General features: G+C 40.4%; 1 non-coding gene and 1 pseudogene across 1 annotated transcript; both read right to left on the bottom strand.

The window, feature by feature from the left end:
- Window positions 1-779: 779 nt before the first annotated feature.
- Window positions 780-1,546, bottom strand: LOC105062219 (ferritin light chain pseudogene; annotated as a pseudogene).
- A 17,959-nt stretch (window positions 1,547-19,505) lies between these two features.
- On the bottom strand, window positions 19,506-19,608 carry LOC123614480 (U6 spliceosomal RNA). Its single transcript, XR_006721890.1, has one exon. It is a non-coding gene; the product is annotated as a U6 spliceosomal RNA (small nuclear RNA).
- Between the last annotated feature and the right edge of the window lie 6,761 nt (window positions 19,609-26,369).

The following is a 26,369-nucleotide window of genomic DNA, read 5'->3' as shown; positions in this document are numbered from 1 at the left end:
CTTACAATCCATGAACCCATTAATGCATATTTGTTCTAGCCACTTCCCCCCAGAACCCTGCAACAACAGAAGATCTGTCCTCTTCATAATAAGAGTACCTGTCTCCGAAGACCTGAATTACTCCACTAGATTCTCTTTTTTGAATTCTTTTTTTTAAAAATGGAAGTGCTGGGGATTGAACCCAGGACCTCATGCATGCTAAGCACACACTCTACCACTGAGCTACACCCACCAATGCCCATCAGATTCTTTGTTTCCCACACTTGAATAGTAAAAGATGAAAAGGATAAAGTTTTGTTTTCCATTCTTTTAATAAAAACCATGGATATTCTGCCATAACACTTTTTTTCCAGCAATTTAAAGAGCAATTACTTTTCAGACATGCCTTCAGTGAGATAAAATTCCAGTCATTGTAACTGAACTTGAGTATTTCTAAGTCTTTTGAGCAGTACATTGCCAAATGACTTCTTGCTTTAAAGCCCTCAGTACAATTAGAAATGATTTTGTTTAAGTATAATCACTTCTTTAACATCTGTCTCCTCTTCTGGTATGTAAGCTCATTGAGAGAGGATTGCATCTGAATTGTACAACACTATTTCCTGACACATATTATATTATCTAGAACCAAGAAAGTACCAGGTGGAGTTACCACTACACATGGTTAGAGGATACTTACATACACACACACACACACATATGTGCTTGTGTGTGTTTGTGTATATATTTTGTTGTTGTTGTTGCAAAAAACTTTATTGTTTCCATTTGGTCCAAGGCTTGGGAGAGGGCTCCAGGATGGTTAAAAAGCTGCCTGGTGACTGCAGAGAGGCTTCAGGTGGAAGCCCTGACACCAGAGGGCTCTGTAAAGGCTGCTGGGTTGCAGGGGCTCCTAGTCGTGCTTGAGGGTGAGCCTTTCGAAGAGATACTCGCCCAGCCCAGCCTGGGGACCAGAGAGCCTGCGGAGGTGAGTCAGGTGGTCGCCCGTCTTCTTGATGAATTTCACCTCCTCATTCCAGGAAGTGGCTCTCCAGGAAGTCACAGAGGTGTGGGTCTGCACGGGCAGAACCCAGGGCATGCAGATCCAGAAGGGCCTGGTTCCGGTTCTTCTCCGGGACAATAGCAGCTTCCGTAGCGTCCTGGGTTTTTCCCCACTCATCTTGAGATGGCTTCTGCACGTCCTGGAAGAGGGCGCGGCCGCTGCGCTGGTTTTGCATTTTCAAGAGATGCTCTGCGCCCTCACGCTTCTCCTCAGCCAATTCGCGGGAAAAGTGGCCAACGCCCTCCAGAGCCACATCGTCGGGGTCGAAATAGAAGCCCAGAGAGAGACACGTGTAGAAGGCCCGCAGATGCATGTTGACCGGGTGGTTGACAGAGGCCTCAACCTCGCTGGGATAATTCTGACAAATCTGGGAGCTCATGGTTGATGGGTAATAAGGAGTTAAGCTCGCAAAACGGAGTTGGCTGGTCCCAGAGGCTGAAGGTAGTGGCTGGTTTTGACCAATGCGACTGAAAAAAAGGTTGAAGGGTGTTCGGAGGCTGGAGCAAGGGGCGTCCCTGGGTCTGTTCCATCCAAACACTGTTGAAGCAAGAGACAGATCCTCGGGACCTCTGAACGCACTCGTGTTTGTGTATATTTGCCCTTTTGCAAAGTTCTGTTTTTTTTTTTCTGACCTTATCTCTAAATTCAAAACTGGTCTTACATCTAATGATACAATGTAGTAAAAGTTGCCGGACATGAGTTCAAAACAGCAGCAATATAGTAACAACAACGACAGTGACAGTTTATTGAGTGCGTATTATGTGATTGGAACAGTTCTAAGCTCTTTAATCTCCACTACAATAGTTTGAGGGCAGTACTGTAATTCACAACATTCGCAGACGAGAAAGTAAAAGAAGGGCAAATTAAATCATTTTCAAAAGAGGCACGACTAGTTGGTAATTGAGGTGAAATTTGAACCCAGACCATCTGGATATAGATTTTGTACTTTTAACAGCTCTGCCTCCCTGAGCAGTGACTCTTTCCCTGCTGCATACTAATGGTTTGAATCTCAGTTAATCCTTGGACACACTTTTCTCAACTTGATATTATAATGATTGTCTCAGACTCGTGGAGATAATTGGTGGTATAAATTATAAATGTTTCAGAAAATGCAAGATGGTATCAATTCATACAGGATAGGCTATGGTAATTATTAATTTGTACTCAGTTCAGTGTTTCCCTGATCTATGCATTGATCAGAGGTTGCTGAATACAAATTTTTTTTCATTACATCATTCATTTCATATTGTTAATATATGTTTTACTAGCAGTTGAGCCAATGAGAAATAGCTAGAAATAAGGAAACCAGTAAGTAAGTATTACTAACAGAATGGGCAAATGCAACAAACTTCACCTCACAACAAATCTTTGAAAATGAATTTCCTTTTTTCTTTTTTTTTAAATTAAAGTGTAGTTGATTTACAATGTTTTGTTAGTTTCTGATGTACAGCAAAGTGATTCAGATCTATATGTTTATATTCTGTTTCATATTCTTTTCCATTATGGTTTATTACAGAATATTGAATATAGTTCCCTGTACTGTACAGTAAGTCCTTGTTGTTTATCTATTTTATATATGGTAATGAGTGTCTGTTAATCCCAAACTCCTAATTTATCCCTTCCCAACCTCCTTTCCCCTTTGGTAACTATAATTTTCTTTTCTATGTCTGTGAGTCTATTTCTGTTTTGTAAATAAGTTCATTTGTATCATATTTTAGATTCCATATATAAGTGACATCATATGGTATTTGTCCTTCTCTGACTTACTTCACTTAGTATGATAATCTGTAGGTCCATCCATGTTGCTGCAAATGGCATTATTTCATTCTTTTTATGGCTGAGTAGTATTCCATTGTGTGTGTGTGTGTGTGTGTGTGTGTGTGTGTGTGTGTATGTATCACATCTTCTTTATCCATTCATCCTGTCAAAGGACATTTAGGTTGCTTCTGTGTATTGGCTATTTTAAATAGTGCTGCTGTGAGCATTGGGGGGCGTGTATCTTTTTGAATTAGAGTTTTCTCTGGATATATCCCAGGATTGGGATTGCTAGATTATATGGTAAGTCTTTTGTCACTTTTTAAAGAACTCTCCATACTGTTTTCCCTAGTGGCTGCACCAGTTTACATTCCCACCAACAGTGTAAGATGGGTCCCTTTTTCTCCACTCCCTCTAGCATTTGTTACTTGTAGACTTTTTAATGATGGCCATTCTGACCAATGTGAGGTGATAGTTCATTGTAGTTTTGATTTGCATGAAAATTAATTTTAAAATAAGGAATAAGTCCTTAACCATACTGGATTAAAAAAAAGAATGTCATTAGGAAAACAAAAATGTTTATATATGTCTAAAAGATAGAAATCTGACAGGATTGAATTGAGGAGGGAAATCTGGCTCAAAGGTAGACACCAGATATAATGACCGATATGAGCAAGATTAGTTCTTAAGACTCTTATAACTCATAATTAATTAAAATTACAAGGAGTAAGGAGCCAAGGACAATGAGTAGTGTGACTGCTTAGAGATGGAATGTAGAGCAGTCAAGCAGGTTGGCCCTGCTTCCACCCCTCCTACACAAACACAAACATTCACGCGCGCGCGCGCGCACACACACACACACACACACACACACACACACACAGACACAGACACACAGCCAAGCAGTAAACAGTTCAGCATCTGCTTCCAGGCTGGAGAAGTCAGCATGAATAACTGGGTCACAGAGGCAATACAGTCTTCCAGGTGGCTGGCAACACCCAAAAGGAATGGAAAAATCCTAACAGAAACTACTGGAAGACTCTGTGCTAGTAGGTTCCAGCCCTCTCCACTGCAGCAGTGGAGGCGGGCGGGAGTGCATTTGAAAAGTGTCCGCAGTCAGGGAAAGAGGAATTCTCGAAAGCAAATATAAGCCTGCAATCAAGACTAACAAAACACACAGGGAAGAAACAATTTCATTAAAGAGAGGGACCAACTACAACAGCAATAAGAAAAAAATGAATAAACAAATAAAAGGCACAGATATTATAAAGAAAGCAAGGAAAGAGTCAATAACTGTAGGTGATATAATTGCCTTTATTGAAAAATTCAAGAGGAGTTAAGTGACAGACTATTCACGTTAATAAGCAAGTTCATCAGGTAAAAGATTACTGAAGGATTTGCTTATTTATTTATTTTAATGGAGGTACTGGGGATTGAACCCAGGACCCTGAGCATGCTAAGCACTCAACTCCACTACTGAGCTATAATCACCCCACTACTGAAGGATTTAAATAATGCCTGGCACATCGTAAATATTATGTAAATCTGACTCTTTTATACAGCACTGACCTATAGAAAATGCCAGTTTAAAAAACCATTCACAAAACCTCAGTGTAAGAGGTTTAAAAGAAAATCATGAATGTTACTGAAGAACACAAATGAAGATGCAATAACTGGAAATGGGAAGAATAAATGCGGTAAAGATATTAAATCTTCCTTAATTCCTCTATAAATTCAATGAAATCTTAATCCAAAGTCATACCAGAATTGTTCTGTGAAATTTGCAAATCAATCTTCAAATATATCTAAGAGATCAAGTGATCAGCACGGTATGTTAAGAACAACCCTCCCACTTCAAAAACTAAGAATTCTAGATACGACACGAAAAAAATCTTTTTCAGTGCATTGCTGAGCTAGCAAAAATCAAAGGAAATGCTCAGAGATTTAACAAAATAAAGTGAAAGCAATGCTCCATGGTAGGAAGTAAAGCCTGAAATTAGGGTCTGACCTGAGGGGATCTGTCCAACCAGGAGAATCTTGAGCTTCCAATTTATAGCCCATGAGAAAAAAGGACCGGCACAAAACCAAGTACTCACTCCAGTTCACTGGTGAAATCATCAGTCAAGTTGGAGACTAATGGAAACCAACCCTCCACGCATACGTGCACCTGGAATACAAGAAGGCTGCACTCTCACTGTCAGAGCGAACTGCAAACAAACAAATGAAAACCCAACAAAACCCAAAAAACTCCCCTCCTCAGAAAAAGGAACAGCAGATTTACTATAGGTTTCAACCTTGGAAATGAGGGGATGGAGGGAGGGAAAATAATCTCCATTGAGAATTCATAACCAAAGTCAGCCTTCACACACGCTTGCTACCTTTAGTCCTCCAAACCGCAACCCGCAAGAATTTGTTTTGAAGCCTTAGCGTCAGTTGCCTCTAAGAAGCAAAGAAGAAAACCTCTGTGGAAGAAAGTAACTTGAACACAGATCCTAGAGAATATCCATAGATAAAAATGCTCAGAACCGAAGAGTTCCGTGAGAAATCACACACACACACACACACACACACACACACACACACACCACACACAGCACGCATGTGCACGAGTGAGGAACTGGGTTACCACAAGTAAAAACCAGTGGAAACAAAAAGCAATCATCTGCTACTTTTTTTTTTTTTTTTCTGCTTGCTTGGAAAGATGAAAACTTGAGAGAAAGGGGAAATGAAAGCAGGACACCCATGATGGTTCCAAAAATACATATTAGTCATGTATATGCTGGGAATTCAGGTGCTCCTAGCAATGCAAAGAAGACATCTTTGCTTTCAAAGAGATCATAGTCGAGCTAAAACAATAATAATGCACATGTTAAAATAACATGTAAGTCAGTGTTATGAGCTCTGAAAGATGCGGCGTTAGGCCACTGCAGCCTGCAAGGCTCGGAAGTAGGTGGAACTTGAATTGTGCCTAGAAGAAGTCGGGTTTGCGTGGTACCAGAGAAGTGGAGGGATCTTTGAGGAAGCAGGAAGAATACACAAATGTGGAAATTCTTCAGCAAGTAGGGGCAGACTCTTGAACTATCACCCAGTACTTCCACAGAAATAATGGCAAGAGAATACTTCTAAAGGAGGGAAACTGGCCGCACCCAGGAAACAGACTAGGAGAGAGCAGAAGCACATGTAAGTACAATGTTACAAGGGAAATTAATTAATTGATCAATTAACGACTGCCTATAAAATAAGTAAATACTGGAAAAAACAAAACCCATCGGCTAGTTGTTAAAACAAGCCTCTGTTATCCAGCTGTGTAAGTGGGAAGTATATTTGGTTGGAAGTGAAGAGACCCCAAATTCTCTTCCTAGATTTACGACTGCTCAGCCGTGAAATTCGAATTATTTGTGTTTCAGCTTTAATATTTGAAAATTAGGTGGGAAGGGAGGGGTGTCCACGGAGGAGGGCAGATTAATTAACGATCTCATTCATGCTCCAGCACTGCCTTCATCTCTGCAAACCATCATGGAATAAGTGTGCTTTCCCCCCTCCAACGCTCAGAAGGCACTCACACTGACAACTGAGATTTTCTAAAGTAACCCTAATCCCCCTTTTAATGGCTCAGACTGAGTTTCATTACCCAAGAAATCCACAAGGTGGCGGTAACACTGAGTTGAAAGTAAATTCACAGCTGAATTGTAAGGCACAGGCTTCTTCAATGGCTAAAGTTCACACAGAGCTCTTCCCCCGCTTTTATGATGTCAGCGAGGCCAGAGAAGCTGGGAGAACAAAGGCTGCACACCCAGCAGGACGGCCGGAGATGACGGCTCCCCGGGAGAACCGCTGTGCTCTGGACCCTCCACAGTCCTTCCTGTCCAGCAAAGGAAACTTTACCATCCCCATCCTCATTTTACATAAGAAACTAGGAAGAGAGAAATAAAGTAACTTACGTACGGTAGCAGAGATAGTAAGTGATCCAGCCAGAATTCAACATTTTGTGTCTCCCGTCAAAGTCCACGGTCGATTCATCACATTTGCTGGGAGTGCTGAGGAAAACGAATTTGATTGACACAAAGCGACCTTTCTTCCTCACCACCCTCCTCACTGATACAAAAATGAGATGTTCCCTCTTTTCTTTCTAACTGAAGGGACACTTAAAAGATTTGATTCCGTTTTAGCAGGGGGCACTATTAAGTAGTGTTTTGATCACTAAAGCGACTTCAATTTTAGGATTTATTTCAGAGTCACTCATATTTCTTTCCTGCCACTTAAGTGGGGCAGGAACATTTTTTTCATTGGCTGTCATCTTCATCAAGGCCCTTTGAGTTAGAAAGAACAGAATTTCAAACTTGGTGAAAGGATGATTTTTCAATGGAATAAAGGTGCATTTCAAAGAATCCAAAGACAAGAACTTTCTTTAGGTGATAGGCAAGACTAGAATGAACAGGGGAGCAGACCCCGCCCCTGTCTGGGCTGTGACAACCACAGAGCAAAGATGAGGCCCCCGCTCAACAACCAGGGCAAGTGTGGGGTCACCATAACACCAGCCATCCTCCAATCAAGGGAATAACAGCCAGCGCACATAGAGAAGACATGAACCATCCATCTAAAAACAGACCTCATGACAAAGTTATTAGACACGCACAGTCGACTCAGGGACTCTCCCACTCAGGAACCATAAAACCGTTAGGAATTAAGGCCAATTGCTCACACTCATTCTTTCTCTCTCTCCACGTTCTTTAGCCCACGGTTTTCCCAGCATGTCGGGGCTCTTGCCTCTTTCTGTTAACTGGCTTTCTCTTTTTCTCTAGACCTCACAGCTCTTGAATTCACACACCCTCAGCTCAGGAGGCTAGCAGGGACTGCCCACGTCTTTGAATCCAGATCCCTAACCTCTGAGAGAAAGAATCCAGCTTGGTCTGGCTGTGGCCATAGAGTAACTGAACACAGACAAGGATGATGCTTATCTGAGAAGGATGTGCTAAGCCAGGCAGCCACCCTAGAAAATGTGTGTTACCACTGGCTGAATACCTTTCTGGGGAATTTGAAAGAATATCAGGATGAAATACTAAACCCATTGGCATTTCTCCATTTCTCCCTTGCTAGTGGTGATAACTGTCAAGCCATAATTTGGGACATAGACTTGGATAATTTTGCAGAATATTTAAAGTTAGACCAAAATGAGAAAATTCTGGATTTACACTTACAATAGCTATGCTTCAGCCTACCAATTTTAAAATGAATTATAAAAATTAAAATGCTTTGATGATAGATCGAGTAGAAATACACTTAAAATGACAAAAGTCTGATTTAAATTTGACATACAGAAAGACTTCTGACTAAAGTTGGGGTCATTGAAAGTAAGGTTGTTGTTTACAACAAACACATCTTTCCTGGAAAATGATTCTTAAATAATAGAGCAGACCTAGCGAGGATATTTAACTTCCTGATTAGAACCAAGTCAGTGGAAAAAAAAATTTTTTAAGAGACATCATTAAGTTGTTAACAACCAACATTTATTCTGTTTAGCAAAAGAGAAATGTAAAAGTTACCAATGCGTTACAAATGCGAGCTTCTATCAAAAACTAAATTACATGCTGTTTATACCCTGCATCAGCGACTTTCAAGCTGTAGTGCACTTCAGAATTGCCTGGAGATCTTGTTGAAACAAGGACTGCTACCTGCCCCTCCTCCTCCAGTTTCTGCTTCTTTAGGCCTGGCTAGGGTCTGATCATTTGTAATTTGCATTTTTAAAAGTTCCCAGATGGGGGTGGTGTTGCTGGTTTAGGGATTGCTCTTTGAAACCTCCTGCTCTGTCCTCAGGACAGTACCATTTCTCCCTCCCTCCCTCCCTTCCTTCCTTCCATTTATTCTTTCTTCCTCACACGTTTGTGTGTGTGGGTGTGTGTGTGTGCGTGCATGTATGAGAACATGTGAGTTCTACTCCCTTCGCAAATTTCAGCTATACGATACAGGTGTTACTACTGTGGTCATCATGATATACACTGGATCCTCAGACCTTATTCAGTTATAGCTGAAAGTTTGTACCCTGTTGCCACCCTCTCCCTATTTCCCTTGTTCTCAGCCCCTGTCAACCACTTTTCTACTGTTTTCTCTCATTCCATTGGGTGTCTTTTCATTTTATTGATTTCTTTTGCTGTGCAGAAACTTATCAGTTTGATATAGTCCCACTTTTTTTTTTAATTGAAGTATAGTCAGTTACAATGTGTGCCACTGGTATATTTTTGCCTTTGCTTTTAGTGTCAGATCCAAAAAAATTATTGCCAAGACTGATGTCAAGAAGCTTTGAGAACTTTAAGAACTCTCACTGTAATCTCAGGACAGAACTGTCTCTAACTAACATTTTTCTGGGTTCATGCAGAGTTATACCAAACACAACCCAAAGTACCAAAAACCATAAGCAAACAAAAAAGCAGCTACATACGATCACTGGCTTTACTTCTCAGGGTTCTAGTTTATCCCAATCACAGATGGGGATAACGGTGGGTGGGGAAGTTAAATGTATAGATACATTCACAGATGACTTCTCATATCCTCTCAGAGATGAGTGAAAGCACAAAGGCTGTAGTCAGGCTAGTACCAGGCAAAATAAAAAGCAAAGAAATATGTGTCCAGCGTGTCACATGTTTGTGAAGGATCATGGTATAACAGAATCATTACAGATTTTGTTGTCAGGCCATCCAGAGTTTAAGGCCCAGGTCTGCCATTTCCCAAGAATCTTGGAAAGCCAAGAATATTGGCTTTCATAATACTTATTTAAAGTGATGTTGAGAACACTATCAGATAACATACATTAAAAGGTCTGGCACGTAGTAGGCATTCAAAATAATAGCCGCCGTATATTAAGAGTCCTGTTACGTGCAAGGCACTCCACTAGGTGCATTAGCTTTTTAAATCTTCATAAGGGCCCTAGAATTGTCATTGCAGTGCCAGCTGGTGCCTGTGAGGCCCCGTGACTCCCAAACTTCCAGCCCCTAAGTATCCACCTGCTCTTCTTCAGAAGATAAAGTACATCCTTTTCTGGTGTGTGTTTGCCCTGGCAGAATTAAGAGCCCTGGGAGATGGCTAACCTCACAATAGCTCAGGGTGACTTGTCTCAGCCCATGCTTTCCTCCTTGTCAGTCATAAATCCACCTACCCTGCCATACATCAAAGCCCCTTACCTCAGTCAAAGTCAATCAAAAATCTGTTCCCCATCCCTTTGTGTTCACAGCCCCTTCCTCAGTAAAAGACCCTGCACATTCACCCCAGTGCTCACAGTCACCTCTCTGTGTGGCCTGCTGTTGCCTATAGCAACGTATCTATTAAACTTTTCTTTGCTCTTAAACCTTTCTTTGTCTCTGGTAAATTCTTTTACTGCCCATAACATTGGCCCACCGTGAACCCCAACAGTCATCATCATCATAACCATCATCATTCCCATTTTGCAAACAAGAAAACAGAATTCCAAGGTCACTTAGGCACAAATTCAGAGTCAAACCCACAACAGTTTGAGGCCAAATGCTTGCCTTTCTACAAAGATGAGTTTTCTAGTCCCCCTTATCATGCTTCTCCCAAGTTTCCTGGCTGCAGTTATGAACCAGAGGTTCTTACACCAGAATGACTTCCTCATTTAGTTGATTTCCTATGCCTTGCCCTTGGCTTTCCTCTCTCTGAGTAATGGTCACTGTTTTTATATCTTAATTCGTCAAGACTTTGTTGGCGGACCTAATTAGGGAAACTTTATTTTTCACAATCTAGCCTCTATCTTTTCCCTACATTGTTGAATAATCCTTTAGTCTTTCTGCTCTGAGATCTGCTCCTGGGGATGGGGAGGGGGTGGGAATCTGACCCTGAACTTCTACAATGTAGTTGTGCATCCTCTCTGACTATTCAGTACAAAAGAGTCTGTTTTATGGCATAAACTAGTTAGCATTGTATTGTCAATAATATAAATGATAAAAATGCCTTTGGAGGGCGTTTTTATCCTCCGCTGCTCTTCCGTCATGAGGCAGTAGAAACCTGAACAATGGGACCTGCCACCCTTCCCAGGAAAATATGGAAAGGTGTCACTCAAAAGTCACTTTCTTCATGATTCTTCCCCTTATTCCCCAATTTTTTCTTAGCCTCCTAATCCCCACAACACTTCAGGTCATTTTTTTAATTGTTGTTTTCATGCTCAGCTTTCTGTATCAAACACACTCCGTTTCCTCCTCCCCCTACTGGACTGCGGTTTTTCCTGAGAGTAGACATTTACTTATTCATCCTTCTTTTGGCACCTGCTTCTGGTCAGACACTCTGCTGGTGCCACAGAGCCGGGGCGGTCAGGAAGACTAGCAGCCAGATTTCCAGAGGCTCCCAGTCTGGTGATCTCCGAAGATGCCTGGAGAGGCTAGGGAAGGCTTCACAGGCAAAGTAAAGGTTGAACACAGTCTTCAAGGAAAAATGGAAGCTCTGAGCTATGTAGAAGGAGAAAGGGTATTCCAGAGAGATGAAACAGTCTGTAAAAGTGCACGGAGACATGATAGCACATGAATAAAAAGATTTCCAGAGGAGGCAATACATTTGCCTACAATGTCAGATCTGACCCAGGAACAAGCCCCTTACTGACCCACTCGTGATAGACACCACTCCTCCGCGCTGAGCTCAGATGAGCCCTTACTTCGGAGTCCCTCTCAACAAGGAAGTCTAGGCAGCCATTACCAATCAACTGAAGTTTGCACGAATATGCAGCTTTTGCCAGAACTACCTAATTGAAATGTACGAATTTCTATTTGGTAGAATCTCAGTCTAGCGGGGCAGACATTTTATAGTAGGAGAAGCTTTTAGTATGAATAACTCAAATTAGTTCTCATGGGTGACACGCAGCCTTCTGTCTACATGTCAGGCAAGAGTAAAGAGATGCTAGTTGGTGTTGCTGAAGGCGGACCAGGGGCTGGGAGAGGGGAAGAATGATTAAAGGAGCAGAGAAAGCATTCAGAGTCAAGCTCTGCAGATTCCTTTACATTTTTTCCTTCCTCCTACCACTGAGGTGAGTGAGGGCAAACAGACTTGACTGGAGAGGTAGGTAAGCTTCTGAAACAAGCTTCTTGAGCTATGTGATCACCAACCTTTCGGTAGCGGTAGCTGTAGCTGTTTTGAATTTTTGTTTCATTGTTCTATTTGATTCTGCTTAGGTACATAGTACATTGCTCTGGGAATTATGTCCCCAAACAATAACAGTAACTTACATCTTCACTGTCACAATGTGCACAAACAATATAACATAAAGCTCTTGATTGCTTCTGGCAGGCAGGTCTTCACAACACCCCTTCACTCCACCCTTGACATTCAAAGCCTCCAGTGCTGGTGTGGAGCAGAGAGGCCCTGTCATTATTAACTCAGTTTTATGAGGCACTCCCAAGTTATTGAAGTCTTTTGCACTCTTTTACAAGCTACTCCTCAGAGCAATGCTGAGAAATGGGTCAGCATTGTCATGGCTTCTTACAGACTGGAAGAAGAGGCGTCCATTTGCAGGTTATTTTCTGCGGGACTGACAATCAATAGCAAAGTCTGTCTTATAACTAGAATCTCTTTTGCCTTTTGGTCATGATCCTGGTAACTGACCAGCAGGAAGTAATAAAATAATGTTATATTTTCTTAGTGATCTTGGAATTTTATTAAATCGCCACAATATGTTAGCTGTTACCCAGATTATATATAATAGATTACATGTAACACAGTTTACCCTGCCATATATTAAGATGGATAAGTGACCTACATGGAAAGTGTGTAATGGCGCATACTTATTGTCTTTAATGTGCTGTATATTTTAATTTGGATGCTGAGACAGGGTAAGATATTCACACGATACTCTTCTCTCCATCACTCTTGTTTTGATCCCTTCCCCACCTGTCCCGAGACCATGACAATCATAATTAATTACAAAGATGCCACGCTGTCTGCTTCAAGGACTTCAATTTCTTCGTGCACCATTGAGAACACCTCTTTGGTGCCTAACTCTGTGGTTTTTCCATAGCAATTGATTAATAAATTTTAAAAGCTAAATTTGATTTGTAATGACAGAAAAGTGTGTTTGAATGTATGGTGGACACATACAAACATTGTAAACATGTAAAAAGCCAAAGAGGATAAAAAGCTTGTTTTAAAAAATATTTTAACTTTTTTTAATCTATAATTTCTACAATTATCTACAATTCTGAAATTATCTACAATTTCAAACACCCAGAAAAGTTGCAACTATAGGAATAGTGCAAAAATAATCCACATACCTTTTACTCAGATTCACTTGTTAACATTTTATTCCATTTGCTTTATTATTCTCTCTCTCTTTTTCCTGAACCATTTGAGGGTAAATTATATAAATCATGGCCTTTTACCCCTAAACTTTTCAGTGTGTGTTTCCTAAGAATCACAGTAATCTGTTACATAACCACAGTACAGTTATCAACTTCAGTACATCTAACATTGGTATAATATTTTTGTCTAATCTATTATCTGAATTCCAATGTTGTGAATCAAACCAACAATGTCTTTTTAAGCCTTTTTTGGGTCTCATCCAGCACATAAAAGCAATCCAGGACTGTGTTTCATTGTCATGTCTCTTCAGCCTCCTTTAATCTGGAGTATTTCGACAGTTTTTCTTTGTCTTTTATAACATTGGCATTTTTGAAGAATATAGTCCCCCCTCTTTTTAATAAAAGGATCCTCAATTTGGGTTTGTCTGATTTTTCCTGACTTTTAGATTCAAAGTGTGCCCTTGCAGCCGGAATACTACGCAGCAGGTCTCAGGGGCGATCACAGGCAACCTTATCTGGAGACACGAGATGTTCATCCGTCCCTCATTGGTGGTGTTCTGGTCACTTGGTCACCATATAGTTCATTCTCCACGATATCGTTACTATGTTTTCTCTTCCAACTAATAAATGATCCGTGGGGAGATACTTTAAGTCCACGGAAATGTCCTGCAGTTCATTAACATTTCCCCCTCCCTGTGGTGTCCATCGATAAACCCCACCCGATCCAATCTGTGATGGCTCCAAAAGGCCGATTTACGACCCCAGCCCGTGCCCCACGGCCACCAGTCAGCCCTCAGCATTTTGTTGTTAAGTAGCAACCTTCCCTTCTCCCCACTTCCTTACCAGTATCACTCATGAACTTCTAATTTTTCAATGGTTTATAATTTATTACTGAACTTAATTGTGTAAAACAAGCTGTTAAGGATGGTCCTCTCTGGTGAGTGGGATATACAGGGAAAGGCTTTAAAAGGGACATTTTAACTTATTTTTTACTGTTTAAACTTTTTAACATACGTAGTACATGTTTTCCCTCTTACTGTTCTTTTAATCAAATGAAAAAATTAGAAAGTGAAGATTTCTTTGGGTTACTCTGGAGGTAGCGTGTCGTGGCCTTGACAAGGTGGACATCCCTAACGCTGCTTCTTAAGTACATCTAAGAAGCTAATATAAGAAAGAGAAATGTGGGGAATTATAATTCCAATAGTAGTAATGAATTTGCCCTGATGACGTTTGGCCTCTGAACTAATGATTTTTGGACTTTTTTTTTTTTTCAAATATACTAGATTTGGTTTTTATTGTAGAGCACACATATCAGGGCGAAGAGCTGCGCCCCCAACTACAAATCATTTTCGGGAAAAAAACTATAAAAAAAAAAAACCTTCAGCTGCTTTAGTTATGCAGTCCTGACATGAGGAATCCACGCTGGCAAAGGAGTTCAGGCCCCCAAGAGGGGCTTCTTGATGGTGGCAGTCCCAGCTGTCTGCAGCCTCTGTAAGACTAGGCCCCGGGGTGGTGGCAGCCTGGGAACCTGGATGGCCTCTGCTCTCAGCAGGCCTGGGTCTTGGCCCCGGCTGGCAAGGAAACGTTCCCAGTGAACCCAGATCAGCAAAACCTTGCAGCCTTCGAGGATGTGAGTGGGTGGAAACTGCCAAAGACTTTGCTTTTTTTCCTTTCTTTTTTTTTTTTTTTCTTTTAAAGTCCCTTCCCGAGCTCCCATGCCCCTGAGGCAGAGGAGGCACCATCCCAGTCTGCAGGCCTGAGCTCTGGCCTTGGATGTGTGCTGCCCGGGACGGAGGTGGCAGGTGCCCTCCTATGGGGCTGACCCGGGGAGAAGGCCTGAGCTGGCCCAAGGAGGAGGGAGGGAAGGGATCTTCTTGTGATCCACTGGCTGGGTGTACAGATAAACTCCTGGAATTAGTTCCACAGTGCACTGCTGGAGGAATGCTGAAGATAGATTAACTGTTACCCAGACATCTCTACCTGTTAGAGAATTTCTGTGGTTTCAAGAAGGTTTTGAGGAAATAATAATATGAGGACACAAATCTTCACAAACGCAGATATTTAAGAATTGTCTTAAAATAATTACTTTCTTTAACTAAGATTAAGTAAAATCCAACCTCTTATCTAACCAGACTGGAAAAATACATGTAATTTCATGTTATATTTTAATACGTTGCTCTCCCCCTTCCCACTATTCGCCTTCACATTTCTATAAAGAAAATTTACTTTTATTCCATTGTTCTCTTCAAAGCATTAGAAAAAAAAATTTTTTTAAAGTTTGAATGAGAGATGTTTCAAAGATAAGAACTGTCAGAAAAATCACTGCCTGGAGGTATGTGTAATCATAGAGGAAAAATTTTTCCTGTTTTCTGTCTACTCACAGAAGATTTCACTTCTGAAACCAGATGTGTGGTTTTTTTTCACACATCAACCAACCAACTCTTCAGCACCAGCTGGGTGTCTTACAATTTAACTCAGTTCTGACCCTATCTACCTAGAGATAGTGTCAGATCCCACAGTCCTAAAAGACTGCCCCCCTCCGCCCCATACACACACACTTCAGATGCCAACCTGTGCTTCTGACCCATTGGCTATAGATCTGAGCTTCCCATGACCCCCTCCTTGGGGTTGATTCATTTGCTAGAGTGGCTTACAGGAATCAGGAAAAGAGTTTACTTACTAGATTACCAATTTATTACAAAGGATATTGAAAAATAGGAATGACCAGCCTGATGAAGAAATACAAGAGGCAAAAAGCTGGAGTTCTGAGCAGAGGATCATATGTCCTCTTAGAGTCTGGGGTGCATCACCCTCCTGACATCCTTGTCCACCAAACCAGAGGCTCTCCAAACCCTATTCTTTGGGTTTTTTTTTTTTTTTTAAGACTTCATTACATAGGTATGCTTGATTAAATCATTAGTCACTCGTGATATAAATTGATCTCCACTTTAGAAAGAAAGCCTGGGGATTGCTGTATAGCTCTGGCCTTAGCAGTAGATTCCAGGATGGTCGCCAGCATTAGAAAGCATTGTCTTCCCATGCATTCATAGTGAGACAAAGAAAGTATAGAAAAGGCAAAAGGAATAAAGTTTTCATATTGGAGATGAGGATCCTGATCTGTGATTTGGGGGAAATGTCCACCTCAAGATGTCGTCTGTTTCTGGGCAGGAAACTTTCTAGTCGATTTTGGTTTTAGCTCTCCAGGTAGCATGTAGTTCCAAGAGTCTGGAGGAGTCCTTTTTAACTGAGAGATGTGGACCCACGGTTCAAGGCCCTGAAGCTTGGCCTCTGACTAGGTAGTGACCTTCCAAACAGTTTCAAGGGCAGTCTTTGTTCTTAGTGAATCCAAGTCAGAAGGGTGGGAGAAAATTGGAAACACTAGTTTGGAGAGTTGTAGCCAGATGTTTGAGGAAACTGGAAGAATTCAGGATCCAGTCCAGTTTACAAAGCCTCAGAGACAATGAACAAGACTAGAATTTAATTCCCACAAGGTTGTGCTGTAGTTTTTCACTGAAACATAATTTTTCTCTCTACTGTCACCATCATTCCTATCAAAGATAATCCAAATTCTGGAGGGATCAGGTAGGGAGAAAAAGTTAATACTTCAATTCTGTTTACAAAGGTATAATTTACCAAATTGCTGTAAGTAAAAGACAGTTTAAAAGAAAAGAGAGAAGGGTTTCCTTAAGCCTGGAAAGCCAGAACATCAAAGAGCCAGCAATGTTTCAAACATAAAGGCATTAAAATTTATGATCATCCTCATCAGTTCATGCAATCCCATGTTATTAATTCTTGTTCTGCTTGAATCCAGTTTTTCCATTAAAGTTCTGAAAATTCTTATACAGTTCTGTGGTATGATCAGAAAGTATCAGAAACTTGCATTACAGAGTACTTGTCTGAGTCTTTCCCATGAATCTCTCTGAAGATGGAGCACTTCTGCAAAAGCATCCGTGTAAAACAATAACTGTCTCTCAATGACCAAAGCCTTTTTAAATGACCCTGGTTCAAGATCTGATAAGAGTTCATTTGGCAAGGAAATTCAGTTATTTCTGTGGCATACTACAATTGAAGACAATCAGACAATGAAGGTATTGATAAATTTCTATGCACTTCAATTTCTGGAATACTTACATTAGTAACTTATATCCATATACATACAATTAAGAAGGCTCATTATCACTTCCGATTTGACAATGCTTTGCATGTAAATTAATATGCCAAACAAACCTAATTCATTTAGCATCTCCTTTGTAATGTGAGAGACAAATTCTTTGAGAATTTCCAGGGGCCCGCTGGGAAATCTCAAAGTTAGTTTGAGGTCTAACAGACTCCATTTAGATTTGATTTGGGAAGCTGTAAAAAATATCAAGAGGTTTGACCATTTGATTAAATAGGATCACAGGTCATTATGAAATAATGCTTAATTATCTATCTAGCAAAAGTAACAATAAAAGATTTTAAAGGCAAATACGGAAGGTTACATAGTTATAAACAAAATTTAGCTCTTCTTAATATTGAGAAGACTCAGTTCTCCCAAGTAATCAAAGACCTAATAAAGACAATATGAGGCAGGCTCCAGAGTGAGTGGGTTTCCCAGCAGGTCCCTTCTGGGTGACCAGAAACTGTAGAGGAGGAAAAATAATTTTCCTTCTGCCCTTGTGAAGTCTTAGCTGTGACTCCTTTTTCTCTAGGGCACCTACCTCATAATGGATAAGCTTATCTAGGGTTGAAAGTTTTCCACTGTGGCCACTGTAATTCAAGATTATCTTTCATAAAGTTAACCTACTTGTTCAAACAAACACAACTTCTGGGCCCATAATTTTATTCATATAGTCAGCCAGAGTCCCAGATGGAGGAGTCTCAGATTCTTTGGACTTGAAGAAATCCTTTTTCTCTTTTTCCCCCCTCTTCAAATTTTTGTTTTTTAATTAACTCGAGGCCTCATATTGGACCCACTCTGATTTAAGATGTATGTAGCCCAACTCCAGACCCAGTCCGGTAAAAGAAATACTCAAATAAAATCTGAGAGCTCATGATGCAAAAGCTGCAGAGCTCACACATCTGAGAGAGACCTACCCGCAACCTCCAGACTCGGAGAGAAAGCAGTGAGCGCAGGGCGCTCAGCTGGTACCCAGGTCTGCTTATCGCTCTTTGCTCCCAAGGGCTACTGGTGGGTGAAGTGAGGGTCTCCTTTGGACATCACAACTGACATCAGAAAAGATAAAGTGAGGCATACTAAACATTTTAAGACTCTGAACAACACTTGATTCAAATTAGTCAATGCCAAACCAGAAATGGTCAAGAGTGTTCCACCCACGGGGCTGGGTGGAAAGACTTCTACAGAGAAGACATGGAAACAAAGCAAGAAAATTGATTGGCCATAGCTTTAGGGGTTGCATTATTTGGGAAACCCTCATTGGCTGTTTGTGATTGGTTACGCCTAGGTCTTAATTTCTCAACCTTGAGGCGTTACAGGCTTCGGTTTTGGTTTGCTTACATAGGTTACTAAGGCATTAAAGCCACTTCAGTCTAATGGTCTCTGTGTTTAATTAATTTAATAAGGGCTTCAGGCAGAAATGTAGGGTCTATTGCTGGGAAGTGATGTGAGTTGTTCAACTGAAGTCAAATCTTTAGCCAAGACTCTTCAGCCTTAGAGACACCATCCTTTATCCTTAGAAGTACCACCTTCTTCCTTCACCTCTCACCTGCTCACATCCATCCGTGTTTGGGGGAAGAGTGAGAAGGTGGTATATCGGCCCTTGTCCTTTATCCATCCTTGACCTTCATCCATTACCTGGTGAAGCCTTAGACTGTGCCTCCTTCTCTTTCCAAATTCCAATTTACTTATGACTTCCTAAAAACTATTCACCAAACAAAGCACAAAAAGTTCTCCAGTAAAGAAAAATTACCTGGTAACAACTGGTAACTCATTTTCTGAGCAGACTCTGTAGAGCTAATGCTATTTGATTCATAGGCACAGAAAGCAGGTCACTCGAGGGTGGAGTTAGGGGGCTGTGAGTCAAGCAAAAGAGGTACCAATTGAACGAGGCCTCTACTGAGATGAGAATAGCCTCATGGGTGTTCCCTTAGGAAATTCAAAGCACACTTTAGCTTTTTCATCACAAGCGCTCGTGGCATTGTCAACCATGGAATGTCAATCTTCCTCAAAAGCATGCTAAAAGAAGGGTGATTGTATGCCCTAAACTGTAAACGGCTCTCCTACAAATATGTCCCACAGCTTCTAAAGTAGAAATCCAGGAAATATGGCTTCAGACATCCATTTTTTTTTAATTGAAGTATAGCTGACATACAACATTGTATTAGTTTCAGATGTACACTACAGTGATTAAATATTTTTACAGATTATGTACCATACGAAGTTATTATAATATTATTGGTTATATTCCCTGTGCCATACATTGCATAAAAATATGGAACACTTCACAAATTTGTGTGTCATCCTTGCATAGGGGCCATGCTAATCTTCTCTGTATTGTTCCAATTTTAGTATATGCACTGCTGAAGTGAGGCCCAGACCTCCATTCTTAACAGCAAAGATCCTGGTCAATGTTAGTTTCACTATGGGGTCCAGCCTTTTTCAAGTGGGTGCCTCTTGCCCCCATATTGACGGCAGGTTAAAGTCGATGACAATTTGGTGGAAGCACCAAGTTTCACTCATTACAGAAGTTGGTTCTCTCAGGGAGAATTCAAGAAGGATATCTGCCCCTAGTTACCTCCAACTTTGAAAAGTAGCTGGTGTTCAGGTATTTTATCTGCCATGTTAACTCCCCATCTACTCTCTCGCACAGTTTGGGCCCATGGATGAAATGGGACCCATCTTCCTGAACTCCACCTCCCTGTTATGGAAGGAAATAACTTCTTCTTCTCTCCTTTTTCTACAGCTTCCCTATATGGGAGAAGCTTGGGAACGGGTTGAGTTCAGTCAGGTTCAGCTTTGCTCTGGGAAGGATGCTCATCTTTGCCCCTGCCCACACCTGTGCTAAGTGAGTCATTTCCTCTCTTCCCCAGGCTCTTAGGGGAGGTTCCTTGGTAAAAAGAAAAAAAAAATCTCTAACCTCACTGTGAATACAGTCAACTTTCCTTACCTTTCTGGCAACACTTAGGAGGTTTACCTACCATATTCTCTGGATTTAAGCCCCTGGAACCAGCTCTTAAATACCTACAACCACAGCCACTAAAATATTTGACTTGAGAGCACTCGTGGCCTCCTCAGGGTGACCTCCTCAGGCATCCTGTAGATCATGTTCTTTTCCTTAGCTTCTGTCATCTCAATGTTAGTAGTATCCAAGACAGAACTGTCTTTTCTCTTGGGATGGAAACTGCATCTCCTAAAAACCCTCTCACTGTCTGGCAATCATTTCCATCATAAGCTAAATACCTTTTCCTAGCTCTATCATCTGTTCCAACACGTTAAACCATGCCTCTGACGGCCTGTCCAGGTTTGGAGAATAGTTTTTACCTTGTATCTTGGATTCTGACAACATCTCCATCTCCAAGAAGTAGTTTAATTTTTAACAATTCATGCTGAAATGAATTTTTTGTATCTGTGCCCCACTAAAAAGTTTTCTTGAAACAACTGTTGAGCAGGGTGGCATTTATCCTAATTTCCTTTGACTCCTTTTGTACAATCTCACACGTAGAAATAATTACGTAGTAATTTTCAAATTCTTTCTTATCATAGCCTGCTAGACACAAATCACTAGGGACTTCTGAGGGTGCACACCCAACTCTACATGAGAGTCATAACCAGGTTGGTCAATCATCCTATTTGCTGGGGACAGAGTCATTTCCCAGGATGTGGGACTTTCAGTGTCAAAAAACTCAATGATTTTATTTCAGTGCTAGGAGTTGTAATCTACCCATAACTCTGATATGGACCACACAAGGACTTTTGGTAATTCCAGAAAAAAATGGCATATCTTATAAGGGTTATAAATTCACATTCCCTGATGTGAAAAAAATAAATCCACACAATGCATTCGTCAGGGTCCTGGCAAGAAAAAGATGGCATGATAAAAGGTAATTAATTGAGGAGGATTTAACAAAGATATATATAAAAGGTATGATACGATTAAAGGAAATGAACTAGGAATGGTGCAGTGCCCCGTTCCTTCCCCCACCGCCAGGAGATAAAAATGAGGATGCTTCCAAAGACCTTAAGACTGAGAGGGCAAGGAGAAGAAATGGTTGCCAGAACCCAACCCAGGCAGAATAACCATAAAGAAGGGCCACCAGACAGGATCTGCTGTCTTCAGTAAAGGGACCTAGTCCACCCATACGGGATCCTTTGAAATAAATATCCCAATTCATTCTCTCTTCTTTCCAGTTTTTGTCTGAGATGGGGATAGGCCGGATTCTCTGATTACAGAACTTAGTCTCAATATGAGTTTGGTCTCCATCTGGAGGAATAGGCATCCATAATCCCAGTCCAGCATTTTCTTAACAGACTTCCACTTCAAACAACACCCTGGCCTATTTCTGTAGGTATGTATGGCTTACTTAAGAGTTTCAGCCAGAATAGAGGTCAGGAAAGTGCCAGCTAATCTTGAGGGACCAGAATTCATTGAGGTCAGAAACTAAGGCTACAGCGTGCCCAGTTATACCTGTTGAACAGCCATAGGAAATCGTATTTCCTAAGCTACAAAGAGGAGTTGAGTGCTGAAGTAGAGAGCAGACTCCTGCTCCTGGCAAGTCCAGGTAATAAAATACACATCCCCCAGAGCATTTCACAGTAAGTCAAGGCTATATCCACAAACTCCCGTCCACCAAGGTTGACTTTAGAACCCTTCCAATCAGGGACACCTCAAAGTCGTTTGTCACATGATTGAATTTCTCATCATCTCATAGTTAGATGTCATTAAACTGAGATCCCTCTTGGAATAACTAAACTTGGGATCTTTCAGCTTACTCTTGTTAAAGATAATGAAATAGCTGGCCAGCTATACTATTGTACACTAGTGAATTCAAAGAAAAATGACATTTTTCTACTTTCTTAGGGCCTGACATCTCTTCTGGGTCTTTTTAAATGTCAGGTTCCACACTTCAGCTTTAGGACAATGTTTCATTTCATTATAGTTATAGATTGTGGACCTGGAATTTGTATAGAAACTCATGAAACTGAGATACAGGAGAACTGGAGTAGCTACAGCCGAACAGTGTAACATAGGTCTTTACCACAGCATACTTCTTGATATTGTCCGCCGTCCCGAAGACATGATTTTTTAGCTTGGTGGGTTTATTTTTTACAATGGTAAAAAATATGTATAATAATACATACATACATACACAAAAAAATCATCACCCCAATCACCATCAAAACAAAGCAGTCTTCTCAAAAAACAAATAAAACCACTCCACTTGTTTATTACAGTCTTATTTTTAAAAATTAGCCCACCCAAACTTAAATTTCCCCTGTTGATACTTTACAACTCCTAGTTTTCATCATTTTCCATCCATGTAAACTCTCACTGTGGGGAATCCTATCGTGGTATAGCTTAAACTATAAAAGTTCCACTTTTATGTTTAAAAACTCTAAAATTGTTCCATCTCTGCCAATGAAATCACTCTTGTTTATTACCCCTTTTCACTTGAAATGGCTTAAGGAGCCAAAGAGGAGGAAAAAAATTGGCTTGAGAGTCAAGATGTTGAAAATTACTGTAAATTGCCTTAACAAGAGTACAAATTAAACAAAGATTATTTTACTAAAACTATTTTTGAAAATATATTTCATGCCTTAACCCAAACGAGTATTAGGTGGATGTGTTTCTGCAAATTGCAGTACAATGCAACCTAGTAAGGCTACAGGAATCCTATTATAATACTTATTTTTGCTCAAACTCTGCTCTTCAACATCCAACATGTTATTAAAAGGCCAGGACCAATAGGGATGGATGTAAAGGATTCGGGCAAAGGCAGAAGAAAAGAAAGAGGACTAGAAATCGATTTCTCACAAGATTTCTAGAGACCTAAATACTTGGAAGAAATAGATTTTACTCTCCTTGTGTATATTTAGTTCATAATATCAAAATAAATACACACAGATCTACACTTGCAAATATTGCTACTTTATTGTAATTTTTTGCATAAATACTTTTTTTCTCCCACGTTATGCCCTTACACGGAAATCAAAATTCTGATGGGACTTGACTAATCTTTCTCTCTTGCAATTTTGTTAGGAGCTAGTTTCTTCTTTACCCTCCCCAATTTTCTCATTCTCAATTTCTACCCTAAAGTTCCCATGTTGGAGGAGTACAAAAATCAAATTAAACAGATGTCTACCCCCAAAAATGCGTACTTAATGGATCATTACAAGAAGTAGTTGGGGATGTTAATAGAGATAAAACAAAAGCCTGATGAAGAGTTCAGATTAAAGAGGAGAGGAGAAGAATTGGAAGAGATCTATTGGAAGCTTTCCTTTTGTCTTTTGCTGGATTTATTTCCCAGAATTATCATATCCACCAGGAAACACAGACATTAGATCTTCTAGACAAGAATTTAGACTAGCTATCCCATGAGATTTAATTCCTAAACAAGTGAGGACATTAAGGGAAGTAATGGAGAAGATGAAAATAAATAGAGAGGCAGATGAGACAGGAAAAAAAGAGAAGTGATCTGCAGAAAGAGACTGAGGAAGGTTCTTCAGGAAGAGGAGACTCTACTTTACTAATGGTTTCAGAGAGTTAGTTCCAAAAGACTCTAAAATAAAATCGCACACAGCTGCTTGGTTTCCTATCCAGGGCTCTTAATTGGGAAGATGTGAACATTTTTTAGCGTCCAGAGGGCCTTGCTCGGTTCACTCTCTTCTGGAGGTGAGTTCAGAGTGTTTACACGTTTCCCTGCATGTTTCTTACGTTTTACCAGATTCAATTATTATGTACTTAATCAGAGTGGAGAGTTGAAACACCACGAGACTCCATGCCAGAACACGGGGATTCTTTCAGCCAGGATTGTACAGTTCGAAGAGCCCTGGATTGAGTGTAAGGAGACTCGGGCTTGGGCTTTAGCTTTGCCATGAAAGAGATGAATGAGTTTGAGAAAGTTGGTTAATCTCTCTGAGCCTCATTTGTAAAATGAATGGGGTTGAAATGGATAATGTCTAAGATTTATTTCCAGTTCTTATTTATCTATCAGAGAATCTCTCCAAGTTCTTCAACCAAAAGGATGCCAATCTGCTAGTCTTTAGAGAAAATTAGGAATTTATCTAAATAGTTCAGAAAAAAACCCAACAGAAGCAAAACCAACACTACAAAGTCTTTTAAAAGCTGGAACTTGTATATAAAATCAAGATATGCTGAAATAATCATATTTTTTAAAACCTGCTTTTTGAAGTTCTCAGTAAGTCCTTCTCCCCTCTCAATAATCTCAGATCTAGAAGTGCAACATTTTCTAAATCCTAAATCCAGTTTCCCACAGGAGAGGGTTAAGTCACAGTCAGTCTCGCACCCTGCTCCTAGTTCTTTTAATGAAAAGGAAGAAAGCTCAGAATACATCTTTGCTTTGATATGCCAATATATATTAAAGTTAAAGAAGAAGAGTGCATGTCTGCAAAGGCAGTGATGGCATGGAATGGATGTTGTAAATTAATTTGCGTGCTCTAGAACTTATTGTCATCATACAGCTATTCAGAATTATTGTTCATGTAAAATCTTCGGGTATTACATGTCAGAAGGAAGCTTGGGTGAGTGTGATAGGCAGTATTATCCTGGTGGGTCACTGCAGACTGATGAGCAGTCCAGATTGCAGGGCCAGGCTGTTTTTCACAATGGGTTTCTTGAGAATTGTTCAGGCTAAATTTCTGATTGTCCAGGAGATGTGTATAACTCTTCCAGTGGCAACAGGGTTGCCACTAGCCACACTGAGCACTTTATTTTTTTAGGAATTTGGGATTAGCAGATACAAACTACTATATATAAAATAAAGAAACAGTGAAGTCCTACTGCATAGCACAGGTAATTACATTTAATGTCTTGTAATAACCTACAATGAATGAATAAGAATATAAAAAAACACATCGAGCACTTTGTATGTGGCAAGTTCAAACTGAGACGTGCTATGAATTTAAAATACACATCAGAGTTTGAAGACAGTACCAAAAAAAAAAAAGACTGTGAAATAGATCATTAGTAATTTTTATATCGATTAAATGTTGAAATGATAATATATATTTTGGACATACTGGGTTAAGTAAAATGCATTAAAATTAATATCACTTGTGTCTTTTTATGTGCTGTTGTTGCCAGAAATTTTAAAATTACATATGTGGTTCATATTTGAGGCTCAAATTATATTTCAATTGGACAGTGCTGGTCTAGACCATAAGTTCCTTGAAGACAGGGCTATTCTGGTCTTGATTTGCATGTTATCCTTAGCACCTCATGTGAATAATCCATAAATGCATTGAATGCATTATTAGTGAATGAGAGACACACTCAGGGTACCTTCTCCCATGAACATTGTTGATGACTGTGAAAAACGTTTGCTTTCTTACTTTTCTATTTTTTATTCCAAACCAACCATTTCCTTTCTGTGTTGTTTTAGAATCAATCAGGTGTAGATTAATACTTCACTGTTTTCTGGTTTCAGATGATAGGCACGTATGTCAATGCTCCCATACTTTGAGCTTTAGTGCCTTGAATAGTTTAAACTCTCCTTAAACTCCTCAGTGAGTTAGTTGCATTGTCTACCTTGGGGTGTATGCAGCATAGTCTCTTCTCAACTCAGCAGCATCTTTATTCCCCTGGAACGCAGGAACTACATTTCCTAGAATCTCCTTCCCTGTGTGGTTCCAGGTTGGAAACTGTCAATGAGAGGCACTAGTTCATGATTTAGAAGGCAGAAGAGGACACCATTTTTTCCCAGTCAGCTACAGGAAGACACATGGGCAGATAGAGCTTCAAAGCTGCTTCTAGATAAACTTGTTGAGGACATCGAGCATCCATGTGGCTGCTGAGAGAGCTGGCGTGGGCAGACTCACAGCGAAGTTAATGAAGTTTAAACTTCAGGGCTCCTTTCTTGCATGGACCCTTTCTAAGACTCTGGAGGTGGCTTGTGACTTTGTATTCATAAATTCATTTATTTTATCTTAAAGAGAGCTCTCTAAATTGTGTAAACTTTATGTGTCACAAAACCTCGCTCTAGCCCTATATGGTTGGGAGCCTCCGGGACTCTAGTGGCTTTAGGAAAGCTCTTGAGAACCACCAGGTTGGGGGGGCTGGAGTCTGAGGTCGTCGGTGGAGCTCTGGGACTCTCTCCCCGCCCCAGCCCTTCCA

The sequence above is a fragment of the Camelus bactrianus genome, chromosome 34 (genome assembly GCF_048773025.1).
Source record: "Camelus bactrianus isolate YW-2024 breed Bactrian camel chromosome 34, ASM4877302v1, whole genome shotgun sequence".
Classification (NCBI taxonomy): Eukaryota; Metazoa; Chordata; class Mammalia; order Artiodactyla; family Camelidae; genus Camelus; species Camelus bactrianus.
Note: the sequence above shows the minus strand (reverse complement) of the source record. Positions and strands in the feature narration are given on the sequence as shown.